The sequence below is a fragment of the Arachis stenosperma genome, chromosome 5 (genome assembly GCF_014773155.1).
Source record: "Arachis stenosperma cultivar V10309 chromosome 5, arast.V10309.gnm1.PFL2, whole genome shotgun sequence".
Lineage (NCBI taxonomy): Eukaryota > Viridiplantae > Streptophyta > Magnoliopsida > Fabales > Fabaceae > Arachis > Arachis stenosperma.
Window position 1 is genome coordinate 141364462 of NC_080381.1, and position 14958 is coordinate 141379419.

Sequence of the window (14958 nt, forward strand, 5' to 3'; positions counted from 1 at the left end):
TTATTTTATTGTGTGTATATTGCATTTGACGATGTCTTCTATTTATACATGAAAGGTGTCTTCATTTTCAACCTTCATTTATTGCATTTTGTCTTGTAAAATGATTCCCTCAGCATTGAGAAGGTTAGCCCACCTAAGTCGTACGTGGTCATCCACATCTGTTACGGCCCGGCCCAAGAAAAAACCGAACACCACCCGACCTCAACGGTCAGGTGACCCGAACCTGTCCGACCCGCGCATTCATTCGGGACAGCTGGCCGCCACAGCTGTGCAAGGAAGCTTCGAAGAAGCTGGGTTCTGCCCTCCTGGGGCCCACACCTGACATGGTATATAAGGGAAGGGTCCTACCCTCCCCCAAGGTACGTCACACTTTCCACCTAACCTATTCCCCACCTGCACACTAGCTGACTAGAGCGTCGGAGTGTCTTTGCAGGTGGCACCCCCTATTTTTCCTCAACAAGAGCTCGGCTACCCGGCAGATCCGAACCCAGCACGACCACGATTGAAGCGTTCTCATCCCTTCAAATATCCACCCGAATTGTCCAGTAAACGCCCCACCGAACATTGGCGCTGTCTGTGGGGATCGTTATGGAAGTTGTGACGGGCCTTGGAGACCAAAGCCGAGCAGCCGGGGCAGAGGCGGCAGCCTCTGTCGCATCACCGGGAGGACGGCGAAGGTCCCCCCGGCAACACATTGAACCGCGAACAAGGACGCGAGAGACGCGACCTTTCGGAGGAACTGGCGGTGACAGCGCCCGAATAATGCAGGAGCTACGCCACAGAGTCCAGAATCTGGAACGACAACTAGCTGATCAGGAGCACGATCGGCGGACCACCGATCCTACTTACTCCCTGTCCCCAGAGAGCTGGGAGAGAGATTCTCGCCAAAGCCACCCCCGGCACGCCTCCGCTTCCAGAACGGAAGCGGAAAGCACCCGAGAAGACTCTCCCATCCCGAGGAGACGAAACGACACAATCATCTACTCCCGAGGTAAGGAAACGTACCACACGGGACGAGATCGAGAAGGTGGGGAAGGAAGGCCTGTGAGGATGCGGCAACCCGTGATAATGGGCGCCACCCCGTTCCATCGGTCCATCCTTGAGGTCCGGTTGCCGAAGCACTTCGACAAACCGACGGACATGAGGTACGATGGAACTCAAGACCCTCTGGAACACCTCACGGCTTTCGAGGCTAGAATGAATCTGGAGGGAGTAGGGGACGAGGTGAGGTGCCGGGCCTTCCCAGTCACCCTAGCCAGGCCAGCGATCCGGTGGTTTAACGGCCTCCCGCAGGGATCCATCTACGGATTTTCGGATATCAGCCGTGCCTTCTTGGCTCAGTTCACAACGCAGATAGCAAAGGCAAAACACCCGATCTACCTGCTCGGGATAACCCAGAGACCCGGGGAGCCGACCAGAAAGTACCTGGATCGCTTTAACGATGAATGCTTGGAAATCGACGGCCTAACCGACTCGGTGGCCAGCCTTTGCCTGACGAACGGCCTCCTGAACGAGGACTTTCGAAAATACCTTACCACAAAGCCGGTTTGGACGATGCACAAGATCTAAAGAATACATAAATGACGAAGAAGTCAGCTAGGTCGTGGCCGCCAATAAACGGCACTCCGGCTACAATCAACATAGGCAACAGGGTAACGGGGAGAGACACAAAGAACAAGCCAAGGAGGCAGGGCCGACCAAGGTACACAGATCGTTTCCCCGGATCGGGAAGTTCACCAACTACACTCCACTCACTCTTCCCATTGTGGAAGTTTACCAGCAAATAGCCGAAAGAGGGATCTTGTCGAAGCCCCGACCACTCAAGGACCGAACGGGGGGGAACAAGAGCCTCTATTGTGACTACCACAAAGGCTACGGACACCAAACACAAGACTGCTTTGACCTGAGGGATGCACTAGAGCAAGCAATAAGAGATGGCAAACTCTCTGAATTCTCCCATCTCATACGGGAGCCGAGGAGACGGCAACGCGATCAAGACAGCGAAGAGGCCAAGACCCGAGCGGCAAAGCGGCGACAAGAGCCAGAAGACAAAGACCACGGTCTCACGGTGATAAACGTAGTAACCGCCAAAAACTCTCCACCGAGGTCTAGGTCAGCTCACAAGAAAGATGCCAAGGTCCTGGCGATCTCCTCCGCCCCAATGCGAAGTTCTAAGAGGCCCCCATGCGTCTCCTTTGGCCCCGAAGACCAATGGTTCGATGAGGCACCCGAGAACCCACCTATGGTCATCACGGCCAGGGTGGGAACCGGCCTCGTCAAAAGGATCCTTGTCGACACGGGGGCAGACTCGAACATCATGTTTCGCAATGTGTTCGATGCTCTAGGATTAAGGGACGTGGACCTATCATCGCACTAACACGGGGTCATCAGATTAGGCGACCACTTCATCAAGCCAGACGGAGTAATATTCCTGCCGATCTCTGTGGGACAGGCACAGGGCCGGAGATCGGCAATGGCCGAATTCGTGGTTCTCCGAGATTCCACAGCCTACAACATCATCTTAGGGAGAAAGACGATCAATGATGTTGAAGCGATAATCAACACGAAGCTTCTAGTCATGAAGTTTTTTACCGACGATGGGTCCGTAGGGTCCATAAGGGGAGATCTGGAAACGGCGGTCGCTTACGACAATGCCAGCCTGTCCTTAAGGAAGAAATCTAAGGAAGCGTCGGGGGTGTTCCTAGCGAACCTAGACGCCAAGGTAGACGACAAGCCCAGGCCGGAACCAGAAGGGGACCTGGAAAGGTTCAGGGTAGGCGACACGGAGGAAAAGTTCACGTTCGTCAACAGGAACCTCCCACATGAATTGAAGAAGCCCCTGGTAGAAATGATCAGGGCCAATGGGGACCTGTTCGCCTGGACACCGGCCGACATGCCGGGCATAGACCCTGAAATTATGTCACATCACTTGGCCGTGAAGTCGGATGCGCGCCCGGTAGCCCAGCAGAGATGAAAGATGTCGCGGGAGAGGGCAGAGGAGGTGGCCAGGCAGACGGCCAGCCTCCTAGAAGCAGGTTTCATACGAGAACTAGACTACTCGACGTGGCTCTCGAATGTAGTTCTAGTAAAGAAGCACAGCGGCAAATGGAGAATGTGCGTAGACTACTCCGACCTTAACAAGGCATGCCCAAAAGATTGTTTCCCCCTTCCCAACATAGATGCACTCGTCGACGCTGCGGCAGGCTACCGCTATTTGAGCTTCATGGACGCCTACTCCGGCTACAACCAGATTCCGATGCACCGTCCCGACGAGGATAAGACGACATTTATAACGCCGGGAGGAACCTTTTGTTATAAGGTGATGCCGTTCGGGCTGAAAAACGCAGGAGCAACATACCAGAGGCTGATGAACAAGATATTCCACGACCTCATAGGCAAGACTGTAGAGGTCTACGTGGACGACATCCTCGCAAAGACAACGCAACCTGAGGACCTCTTGAATGACCTGGCAAAGTTATTCGCCTCCCTCCGACAACATGGCATGAGACTCAATCCCCTCAAATGTGCCTTCGCTGTGGAAGCTGGAAAGTTCCTAGGATTCATGATAACCCAAAGAGGGGTAGAAGCTAACCCGGAGAAATGCCAAGCGATTCTCCATATGAAGAGCCCGGGTTGTGTCAAGGACGTCTAGAGATTGGCAAGACGACTGACATCGCTATCCCATTTTCTCGGAGCATCAGCAGCAAAGGCCCTGCTTTTCTTTAACCTCATGAAGAAAGGGATAGCGTTCGAATGGACGCCCGCGTACGAGGAAGCTTTTAGGCATTTCAAGAAAATCCTGGCGGCACCCCCGGTTCTCGGTAAACCAAGGGTCGGGGAGCCGCTGTACCTGTACCTCGCCATAACAAGAGAAGCCCTGGCCGGGGTCCTAGTAAGAGAAGAAGGGAGGGCTCAACAACCGGTCTATTTCATGAGCAGAGCCTTACAAGGGGCAGAATTAAGGTACAGCAAACTGGAAAAACTAGCTCTAGCGCTCTTGACCTCTTCACGGAGGTTAAAACAATACTTCCAAAGTCACCGGATAGTCGTAAGAACGGACCGAGAGATCCAACAAGTGCTCCAAAAACCCGACCTAGCGGGAAGGATGATGACTTGGTCCATCGAGCTTTCCCAATATGACATACGGTACGAGCCCCGACAAGCAATCAAGGCGTAAGCAATGGCAGATTTTCTAGTAGAAGTAACGGGAGACCCAACCGAAGAAGCGAGCGCACGGTGGAAGCTCCACGTAGACGGAGCCTCCCACCAGACCTCTGGGGGCGCCGGGATCATCCTGGAAAGCCCGGTTGGAGTCGTATACGAGCAGTCGATCAGGTTCAAATTTCCCGTTTCGAACAACCAGGCAGAATACGAAGCCCTCATAGGGGGCTTAACCCTAGCAGCGAAAGTCGGAGCAACAAGGCTGGAAGTATGCAGCGATTCGCAGGTCGTCACCTCCCAGGTAAATGGGAGCTATCAAGCCAGAGACTCATTATTACAAAAGTACTTGGAAAAAGTCAAGAATTTGAGCCAAAAGTTTGAAGAGGTCACGGTCCACCACGTGCCCAGAGAAAAGAACATACGGGCAGATCTCCTATCAAAATTGGCCAGCACTAAACCGGGAGAGGGCAACCGGTCTCTCATCCAAGGTATGACGAGGGAGCCGGCGGTCACCCTGCACCTATCAAGGCCGGGTTCTTCATGGCTAGACCCCATCACCAGCTTCTTAGAAAACGGCAAACTCCTCGATGACGAAAAGGATGCCGCAAAACTGAGAAGGGAAGCAGCCAAATATGCGGTCATTCAAGGACAGGTATTCAAGAAAGGGCTCAACCAGCCCCTACTAAAATGCTTACATCCCGACCAGACGGACTACGTCCTCAGGGAAGTCCATGAAGGCTGCTGTGGACATCACATAGGGGGCAAAGCCTTAGCAAGAAAGTTAGTCCGGGCCGGATACTATTGGCCATCAATGATGGCAGATTCTAAAGAATTCGTCAGGAAATGCACCAAGTGTCGAGAACGCCAATTTCCACAGGGCACCGGCCTCCGAGCTAAGCCTGCTAACGACCTCTCGACCATTCGCACAATGGGGAATCGATCTCCTGGGACCTTTCCCAGTTGGCCCCGGACAGGTCAAGTACCTTATAGTCGCCATTGACTACTACACCAAATGGATAGAGGCCGAGCCGCTGGCCAGCATATCCTCGTCCAATTACAGAAAATTCATGTGGAGGCAGGTGATAACGCGATTCGGGAACCCGGAGATCGTTATCTCAGACAACGGCACACAGTTTACCGACAGGAAGTTCACGGAGTTCCTCACCGGCCTAGGTATAAGACAGAAGTTCTCCTCGGTAGAGCACCCCCAAACGAACGGACAGGTGGAATCCGCGAACAAGATTATCCTGTTAGGACTAAAGAAGCGACTGGATAATAAGAAAAGCGCTTGGGCAGACGAGCTTGCCTCGGTCCTTTGGTCTTACCGAACAACCGAGCAGTCCTCCACCAAGGAGACCCCCTACCGACTAACATACGGGTTAGACGCAGTAATACCCGTAGAGGTCGGGGAACCGAGCCCGCGGCTACTTCTGAAAGGAGTAGGGGAAGCCGTGGAGAAGGACCTGATAGACGAAGCCAGAGAAATGGCCCATCTGACGGAAACAACACTGAAACAAAGAGTGATACTACGCTACAACGCCAAAGTGCTCAAAAGAGAGTTTGAACCAAATGATCTCGTCCTAAGGCACAATGACATCGGCTTGCCGACCCCAGGAGAAGGCAAACTGGCAGCAAACTGGGAAGCCCCCTATAGAATCAAAGAAGTGATGGGTAAAGGCGCTTTCAAGCTGGAAAGGCTCGATGGCAAGGAAATCCCAAGAACGTGGAATGCAAGCAACCTGAGAAGGTTTTACTCCTAGCACAGGAGGTGACATACCGACCACCCGAGCTAAGTATTTAACACGTCTAAATTGTACTTTTCTTTAGGGCATTTTACGCAATTACCGAATAAAATATACTTGTGCAAATTTTGTTTCTTTTGTTTTATTCACTTTTTCTGGACAACCCACTACGCAAGCGAGTTCCTCACAAATCGACAACAATGAGCGGCCCCGGGACAGATCACCCCGGTAGCCCATAAATCACCACAATAACAAACGGCTACACTACAAAGCCACGACTTGGCTCCACAAACGGCAATTACAAACCAATAATGCTGAATATGAACGACAATACTACCAGACGAATAAAAGTATTAATTGACAAAACGGGCGAGAAACCCAATAAAACAAACTGTTCACAAAAGCCAAAACAAACGGCCAATCAAAAGTTTTATACAAAACGAGAGGAATCACTTTTTGGGAATGTCAACAATCTTCCCGTCCTTGATCACCTTGAAGACCCCAATTGCCAACGTGTCGAAATCAGGAGCAACAATTTTGACTTGAGCTTTAAGGGCCTCCTCGGTTGCCAGGATTGCGCCCTTCCCCTGCTTAACGACGTCTTTATACTTTGTTTTCAACGCTGCGAGCTCAGCTTCGACATCTTGCTTCTCCTTCTCTAACGTGGCCGCCCGCCCTTGGGTCGCACCAACCTGGCCCTCTAAAGTCATCGCACGCTCAACAAGACGGGAAACCGTGGCGTCCAACTCTTCCAACTTCTTTTCAGCAGTAGAGGCCTTCTTCTCGACAGCAGATGCTTTCTTCTCGGCAGCGTCAAGCTTCTCATTAGATTGGGTCAACTGCTCCCGGAGAGTTTCAACTTCGCGTTTGAGCTCATTATTGGCCTTCCCAGCAGACTCCAGCCTCCTGCGAAGAGATTCCATCCCCGACAACTCGAACTCGGCTTTCCGAGCTATCACTGCGCCGCGCAAGAGGGTACGATACATCCACCTCGCTTGCCCGACAAGGGATGACTCATGAAAATGCTCTTCAGTACCAGGAATCAGCTGGGAATCTATAAAGTTCCCGGCATCGAAATTCTTCTCCATGACAGTAAGAACCCCCTCAGGACTGGAGGACATCTTCCTCTTCCTTTTGAGGCTAGGGACCTCCTCCACCTCGTCATCGGCATCAAGGTTAGACGTCGAACCCCCAGTACCGACCACCTCGCGGAAGGGGGAAACGTGAACCACCTTATCACCTTGAATCGAGGCACCCTGAGCCAAGGTACCGGTCTCGTCGACCGCAGCCCCTTGCTCGGTAGCGGCCTTGTCCTCCGGGGGAGCAGCAGATTTCTCATTACCTCCCTCGTCGTCACTCGCGCACAGGAAGGTTTGGAACAAGTTAGGGAGACCCGTTATCTCGGCAGACATTCTCACTGTAAAAAGAAAAAGAAGTCCGTTAGTCACAATGAGTTATTAGGAAAAGCAAGAAGCTAAGAGACAAAACAAGCAAAGATTTCTCACAAATATAGTTCCGACCGGCCTCCCGGTCACCCATGAGGAGGTGAGGATTCACATGATTCCTCCCAAAGATTGCCAGCAACACGTCGGCAATCCTCCTGTCCACCGCAGACATGCCCTTATAGGATACTTTAACAAAGGCATTGGATCCTGCCCCGAAGCTCCAATAAGTCGGGATGAGGCGTGCCCCCTCCAACGACAACCAAAAGGGATGGCGACCTTTGACCGGGCGGACCTTGAAATATTTATCCTTAAATCCGTGATAGGAGTCCTCAAACAGACCAAAAATCCTCCGACCTTGGGCAGACCGGAAGGACATGAACCCCTTCTTATGTTTCCCTTCCTTCGAAGGGTTTGTAAGATTGAAAAAGAAAAGAAAAACATCTACAGACACCGGCAGCTCGAGATATTCACAAACCATCTCGAAACAGTGGATTGAAGCCCAGCTGTTCGGATGCAACTGCGACGGCGCCACGGAAATCCGACTTAGAAGCGCCATTTGGAAGGCGTAAAATGGAATACGGACCCCCACTTGAGTAAACATGGATTTGTAGAACCAAATCCAGTCGGCAACTCGGGGAGCGTGGAAATTGAGCTCATACAAACGCTCATGAGGAGCCGGGACGAAGACGTCGTAATTGGCCTCCTCGTCGGTCCCTCCGCACAAGTACTCATTTTGACGGAACTCGGTGAGCTCCTCCTCGCCCATTTGGTTAGGAGAGTCCTTTACATCAGAAACAACCCAGGCGTAGGGGTCGTACGCCGCGAGAGAAGGGGAAGCCCGGGAGGCGGTGCGAGCCATACCGACATGGGGGGACCATCCAGTCAGTCTAAGAGGTCGGGTGCTCGGAACGAAGACAGAAGCTACCCCCACACTACTCCCCAACTAAGGACTAAACACGATTAAAAAGTAAAAGGTCCAAACAAAGTCACACTAAGAATGGCAACCCCCCCTAGGACCTAAGATCAACCATCATGCAAGATAAACATACAGCATGCACAAAAAGAAATCATGACAGAAGCAAAAAATGACAAAAAGATAAAGGAAATTACCTGTGTTGATGACAAAAATCTGGAAAGAAGGCAGCAACAAACGCCCTGGAATTGATAAGAAAGAAGAAGATGGAGGACGACAGAATTGGAATCAGAGGAGATGATTGCCAAATAAATCCCAAAAGTGCTACTGAACAGTTTTAAAACCACCATCAAAGGGAGCGCGAAAGTCGAAGGGCATATCAGCCTTTGCACAAAGGGTTTTAAACCCATTATGAACATTTAATGCTCGATGCGAAAAACGAGGCAGTAACCAATCACCCCAACAACAAACAGGCACGCGTGAAAGGGGCACGTCCTCCCCACGGACGTTCGAATTAGCGACAACACAAGAGGTCAAGGACGTCACGTCACCAACAGCCCACGCAGCTGTTGCTCACGCGTCGGGGGCACTGTTACGGCCCGGCCCAAGAAAGAACTTAGGCCTACCCGACCCGAACACCACCCGACCTCAACGGTCAGGTGACCCGAACCTGTCCGACTCGCGCATTCGTTCGGGACAGCTGGCCGCCACAGCTGTGCAAGGAAGCTTCGAAGAAGCTGGGTTCTGCCCTCCTGGGGCCCACACCTGACATGGTATATAAGGGAAGGGTCCTACCCTCCCCCAAGGTACGTCACACTTTCCACCTAACCTATTCCCCACTTGCACACTAGCTTACTAGAACGTCGGAGTGTCTTTGCAGGTGGCACCCCCTCTTTTTCCTCAACAAGAGCTCGGCTACCCGGCAGATCCGAACCCAGCACGACCACGATTGAAGCATTCTCATCCCCTCAAATATCCACCCGAATTGTCCGGTAAATGCCCCACCGAACAACATCTTATCACAACACTCTCCCTTGGATGACCATTTAGGATTATGCCTCGTTAAAATCTTACTAAAGAAAAACTCAATGGGAAAAAATCTTAGTGAAGGAAAAAGAGTACAATATCATTTAGTGATGGGGACTGCCTCATTAAAAATCTTGTCAAGAAAAAACTCAATGGGAAAAAACTTTACCAAGGAAAAAAGAGTATAGTCTCCCCTTCTTGCCGACATCATTTAATGTCTTGAAATCGATGCATCCCGATCTCATGTACCAATCTTTCAAAGGAGGATTTTGTGAGTGACTTTGTAAATAAATCTGCCAAATTATCACTTGAGACATCAATTGTCCCTTAATTTTGAACATCATGAGTGAAGGAGAATTTGGAAGAAATATGCTTTGTTCTATCACCTTTAATGTCTTCAAACAGGACAGTTGGAGCTATCTTATAATCAATCAGTCCACATGATGACAAAATATATTGGATCAAATTTCGGAGCCAAAAACACTCGTGACTTGCTTCATGAATCGCTAGTATTTCGGCATGATTAGAGGATGTTACAGCAATCGTTTGTTTCGTGGACCTCCATGATATAGTTGTTCCACCATATGTAAATAGGTATCCTGTTTGAGATCTCCCTTTATGTGGATCAGACAAGTAGCCAACATCTGCATAGCCAACTAATTGTGACTTGGATCCATAGGGATAAAATAATCCCATATCAACCGTTCCATGAAGATATCAAAAGATTTGCTTGATTCCGCTCCAATGTCTTCTGGTTGGAGAAGAATTATACCTTGCTAGTAAGTTCACAGCAAATGATATATCGGGTTGTGTATTATTAGCAAGATACATTAGTGCTCCAATGGCACTAAGATATGGTACTTCAGGACCAAGGATATCTTCATTCTCTTCTTTAGGGCGGAATTAATCCTTTTCCACATCCAAAGATCTTACGATCATTGGGGTACTCAAGGGATGTGACTTATCCATATAAAATATTTTCAAGATCTTTTCTATGTATGTTGTTTGATGAATAAAGATCCCATTTTTTGTATGCTCGATCTGCAGGCCGAGACAAAATTTAGTCTTTCCAAGATCTTTCATCTCAAACTCTTCTTGTAGAGTTTTTATAATTGTTGGAATCTCTTCAAGAGTCCCAATGATATTTAAATCATCAACGTACACAACAATTATAATGAATCCAGATGCAGATTTCTTTATGAAAACACATGGACATATATAATCATTCTTGAATCCATTTTTTGTCAGAAACTCAGTAAGACGATTATACCACATTCGTCCAGATTGCTTTAGACCGTATAAAGATCTTTGCAATTTGACTGAGTATAACCCTTGTGAATATCATTGGATGGTTTAGATATCTTTAATCCTTCAGGGACTTTCATATAGATATCCCAATCTAATAAGCCATAAATAGGCTGTTACCACATCCATTAAATGCATATGCAGTTTATGATATGTAAATAAACTGACCAAATAACGCAATGTTATCGCATCCACTACAGGGGAGTACGTTTCTTCGTAATCTATACCGGGCCTCTGTGAAAAACCTTGTGTTACAAGTCGAGCTTTGTAGCGTACAACTTCATTTTTCTCATTTCATTTTTTTACAAATACCCATCGGTATCCAACATGTTTTACATCTTCAGGTGTACAGACTACAGGTTTAAAAACTTCACGTTTTGCAAGTGAGTCTAATTCAGCCTTCATGGCTTCTTCCAATTTTGGCCAATCATTTCTTTGTCGACATTCTTCGACTGATTTTGGCTCAAAATCCTTACTTTCATGCATGATATTTAATGCCACATTATATACAAATATTTCATTGACAATTGTCTTATTTCGATCCCATTTCTCTCCTGTAAAGACATAATTTATCGAGATCTTATCATTTTCACAATTTTCAGGTACCTGAACGTCTTCTAGCGTTATATCAGAATTTTGGATAATTTCAAGTGTCTTTACTATGTCTTTTTCAACAGGAATAGTATTTACTTCTTTTCTCTTTCGAGAATTTTTATCTTTGGAATCGACAGGCCTGCCACGCTTCTGGCGTGTATTTGCTTCAGTGGCAATTTGTCCAACTGGGACATTAATTCGAATTGGGGCATTTTCTGCTGGTATATACGACTTGATTATCCTCTTTGTATCGAAAAATGCATCAGGCAATTCATTTACTATTCTTTGCAAATGCATAATCTTTTGAACTTCTAGTTCACATTGCCCTGATCAAGGATCTAAATGCATCAACGATGATGCATTCCAATTAAGTTCCTTTTCAGAAAGTTTATTCTCTCCCCCTAATGTTGGAAATTTTGATTCATTAAAATGATAATCCGTAAACCGGGCTTTAAATATATCTCCCGTTCGTATCTCAAGATACCTTACTATAGAGAAAGAATCATATCCAACATATATCCCCAATTTTCTTTGAGGTCTCATTTTGGTGCGGTTAGGTAGTGCAATGGGAATATATATTGCACACCCAAATATTCTTAAATGGGAAACATTTGGCTGCTGGCCAAATGCTAATTGCATAGAAGAGAACTGATGGTAACTCGTTGGCCTCAAACGAATAAGTGCTGCAGCATGTAAAATAGCATGCCCCCAAACCAAGGTTGGGAGATTTGTTCTCATAAGTAAGGGTTTAGCAATTAATTGGAGGCATTTAATAAGTGATTCTGCTAACCCATTTTGTGTGTGAACATAAGCTACTAGATGTTCAACACTTATTCCATTAGCCATATAATAAGCATCAAAAGCTTGGGAAGTAAATTCACCAGCATTATCAAGACAAATTATTTTGATTGGATTTTTTGGAAATTGTGCTTTTAATTGAATAATTTGAGCCAGTAATCTCGCAAACGCCAGGTTGCGAGAAGATAATAAGCACACATGTGACCATCTCGAAGGCGTCTACTAGGACCATAAAATATCTAAAAGATCCACATGGTGGATGAATAGGTGCACATATATCACCTTGAATCCTTTTTAGGAATTTAGAGGACTCAAATCCAATCTTTACTGGTGATGGCCTTAAAATTAACTTTTATTGAGAACATGCAGCACAACAAAATTCACTAATTTTAAGAATCTTCTGGTTCTTTAGTGAATGTCCATAGGAGTTTTCAATAATAAAAATGAGTAGTATGCACAGTTAAATTGAATACTTGATCGGAATTATTTTTTTTTTAAGAAATACTGCACATAAAAATAATGACATATACTAAAATTTTATTTTAAAACATGGCATATTTAATGATTTCAAAATTTATAAACATTAATATTTCATTATTTATATACATCATATTTGAAACTTAAATACATAGAAAATAAAACTTAATAATAAATTCTTTACATTATTTATTTACATGAATACTTAACAATCTCACACATTAAATTATTCCATCATTGATCAAATGACCAATATTTCTTTCAGGATCCTTAAAGAAATCAGATACATCATAATGAGTGGTAGAATTTTTAACATCATTTGAAACGAAATTCGACTCTTTTTTCTTGTTGTCCTTTTTCAAAGATGCCTCGTAAAGATTGACTAGGTGCCTTGGGGTACGGCAGGTACGTGACCAATGGCCATTTCCACCACAACGGAAACACTTATCCTCTGTGATTTATTCTGCCCGATATTTCTTTCTTTATCCCACTTCTGGTGAGATCCTCTCTTTTGAATATAATTCCTTTACCTTCCATAATTTTTTTTGTTATTAAAACCTTGCCATTTACCTCTTATGGGGTAATTTGCCGCATTTACTTCTGAAAATGGGGCGGCGCCAGCTGGACGCACTTCATGATTTTTTAAAAGTAATTCATTGTTGCGTTCAGCAATAAGAAGGCAAGAAATTAACTCAGAATATTTTTTAAACCCTTTTTCTCGATACTGCTGTTGCAGGAGCACATTCGAGGCATGGAAGGTTGAGAAAGTTTTCTCAATCATATCATGGTCAGTTATCTTTTCCCCACATAATTTCATTCGTGAGGTAATTCGAAACATTGCAGAATTATATTCATTTATGGATTTAAAATCTTGTAAACGCAAGTGCATCCATTCATATCAGGCTTGAGGAAGTATCACCATTTTCTGATGATTATACCTTTCTTCAAGGTCTTTCCAAAGATCTGCAAGATCTTTTAATGTGAGATAGTCATTTTTCAATCCTTCGTCAAGATGACAACGAAGAAAAATCATGGCTTTGGCTTTATCCTTCTGGAATGTATTATTTTCAGCCTTAATGGTATCTCCAAGATCTATTGAATCAAGATAAATTTCAGCATCTAGTATCCATGATAAATAATTATTTTCAGATATATCAAGAGCATTGAATTTAAGATGAGAGAGCTTTGACATAATAAAAATTTGTTACATGAGTCTTCCTAAAAATTTGATCAGAGTCTCGTGTTGATAACATGTTGTAAAATAAATAAAAGATATACTAAATATAAAATAAAGATGTATAAATAGAAGACTCTAGTTTTAATGTTCACCAATATAATTATCGTAATATAATAATAGAAGAAACTTATATATTTATTGCTATTATATATTAGTAGCGTATGAAAGAGGGAGCAGAAAAGTTTAATATAAAGAGAGAGAATTGCTCTTTATTTTATTGTGTGTATATTGCATTTGACGATACCTTCTATTTATACATGAAAGGTGTCTTCATTTTCAACCTTCATTTATTGCATTTTGTCTTGTAAAATAATTCCTTCAGTATTGAGAAGGTTAGCCCACCTAAGTCATACGTGGTCATCCACATCTTATCACAACAATATTAATAGTAAATAAAATTTGAGGTCCTTAGAAGTTAGAAGCAATGTTCTGAAAATTGGACCAGCCAGCCGGTCGGACTGGTCCAACAATGAACCGAAAGTTAATACGGTTCGATTATCAATAAAAATCGATCAAATTAAAAATCGCATTTAAATAGTTGAATCAGACGGCAATTGGTTGGTCGGACCAAACCAGGACTCGCCGATTTTGAAAAAACATCGTCGTTTTATGTTTTTAGCTTTAGGGATAAAAAATTACTCTTCTTTCCTGGCTCAGTCACCTACTCTCCCTCCATCCCCATTCCTCAGACTCTCTCCTCTCTCAACTCCCTACCCTAGGCTACATTCTCACCCACCGCTACAAGGAGAGCCTCAGCGTCGCCGTCCGTTGCACGCAAGGCCCACCGTTTCTTCCTCTATTGTGCCCCGTGCCTCCCAGCCCCTTCACCAATCTCCTTCCTTCAGAAAGCAGAACTACCCTCAACCCTAGCCTCGACCACCGCCGCAAGGAGTGGGCCACAACCGCTATCCATCGCACTCAGGGGCTTCTCTCTTCGTCCTTTTGGCGTTCTCCAAGTCTCCAAATCTTGTTCCTTCTCGCCAATCGCAAGTGCACAGCTTTTTCCTTGAAGGCAATGGCTTAATTTTTTTAATTTTTATTTTCTGTTCTTCATTTTTTCGCTCTGAAAATTTTGTTAATGGCTTCATTTTTTTATTTTTGTTTTCTGTTCTTCATTTTTTTCTCAGAACAATTTTGTTTGGATTGTAAAGGAGAATAACTCTTTTGTTTTAAAGAATCAAGAACAAGATTTAAAGAAGTGTAATCAGTTGTATTAGTTGGCCTTGTGTAATCTTTAGCTTGTTTAGTGCTTTCAGATTA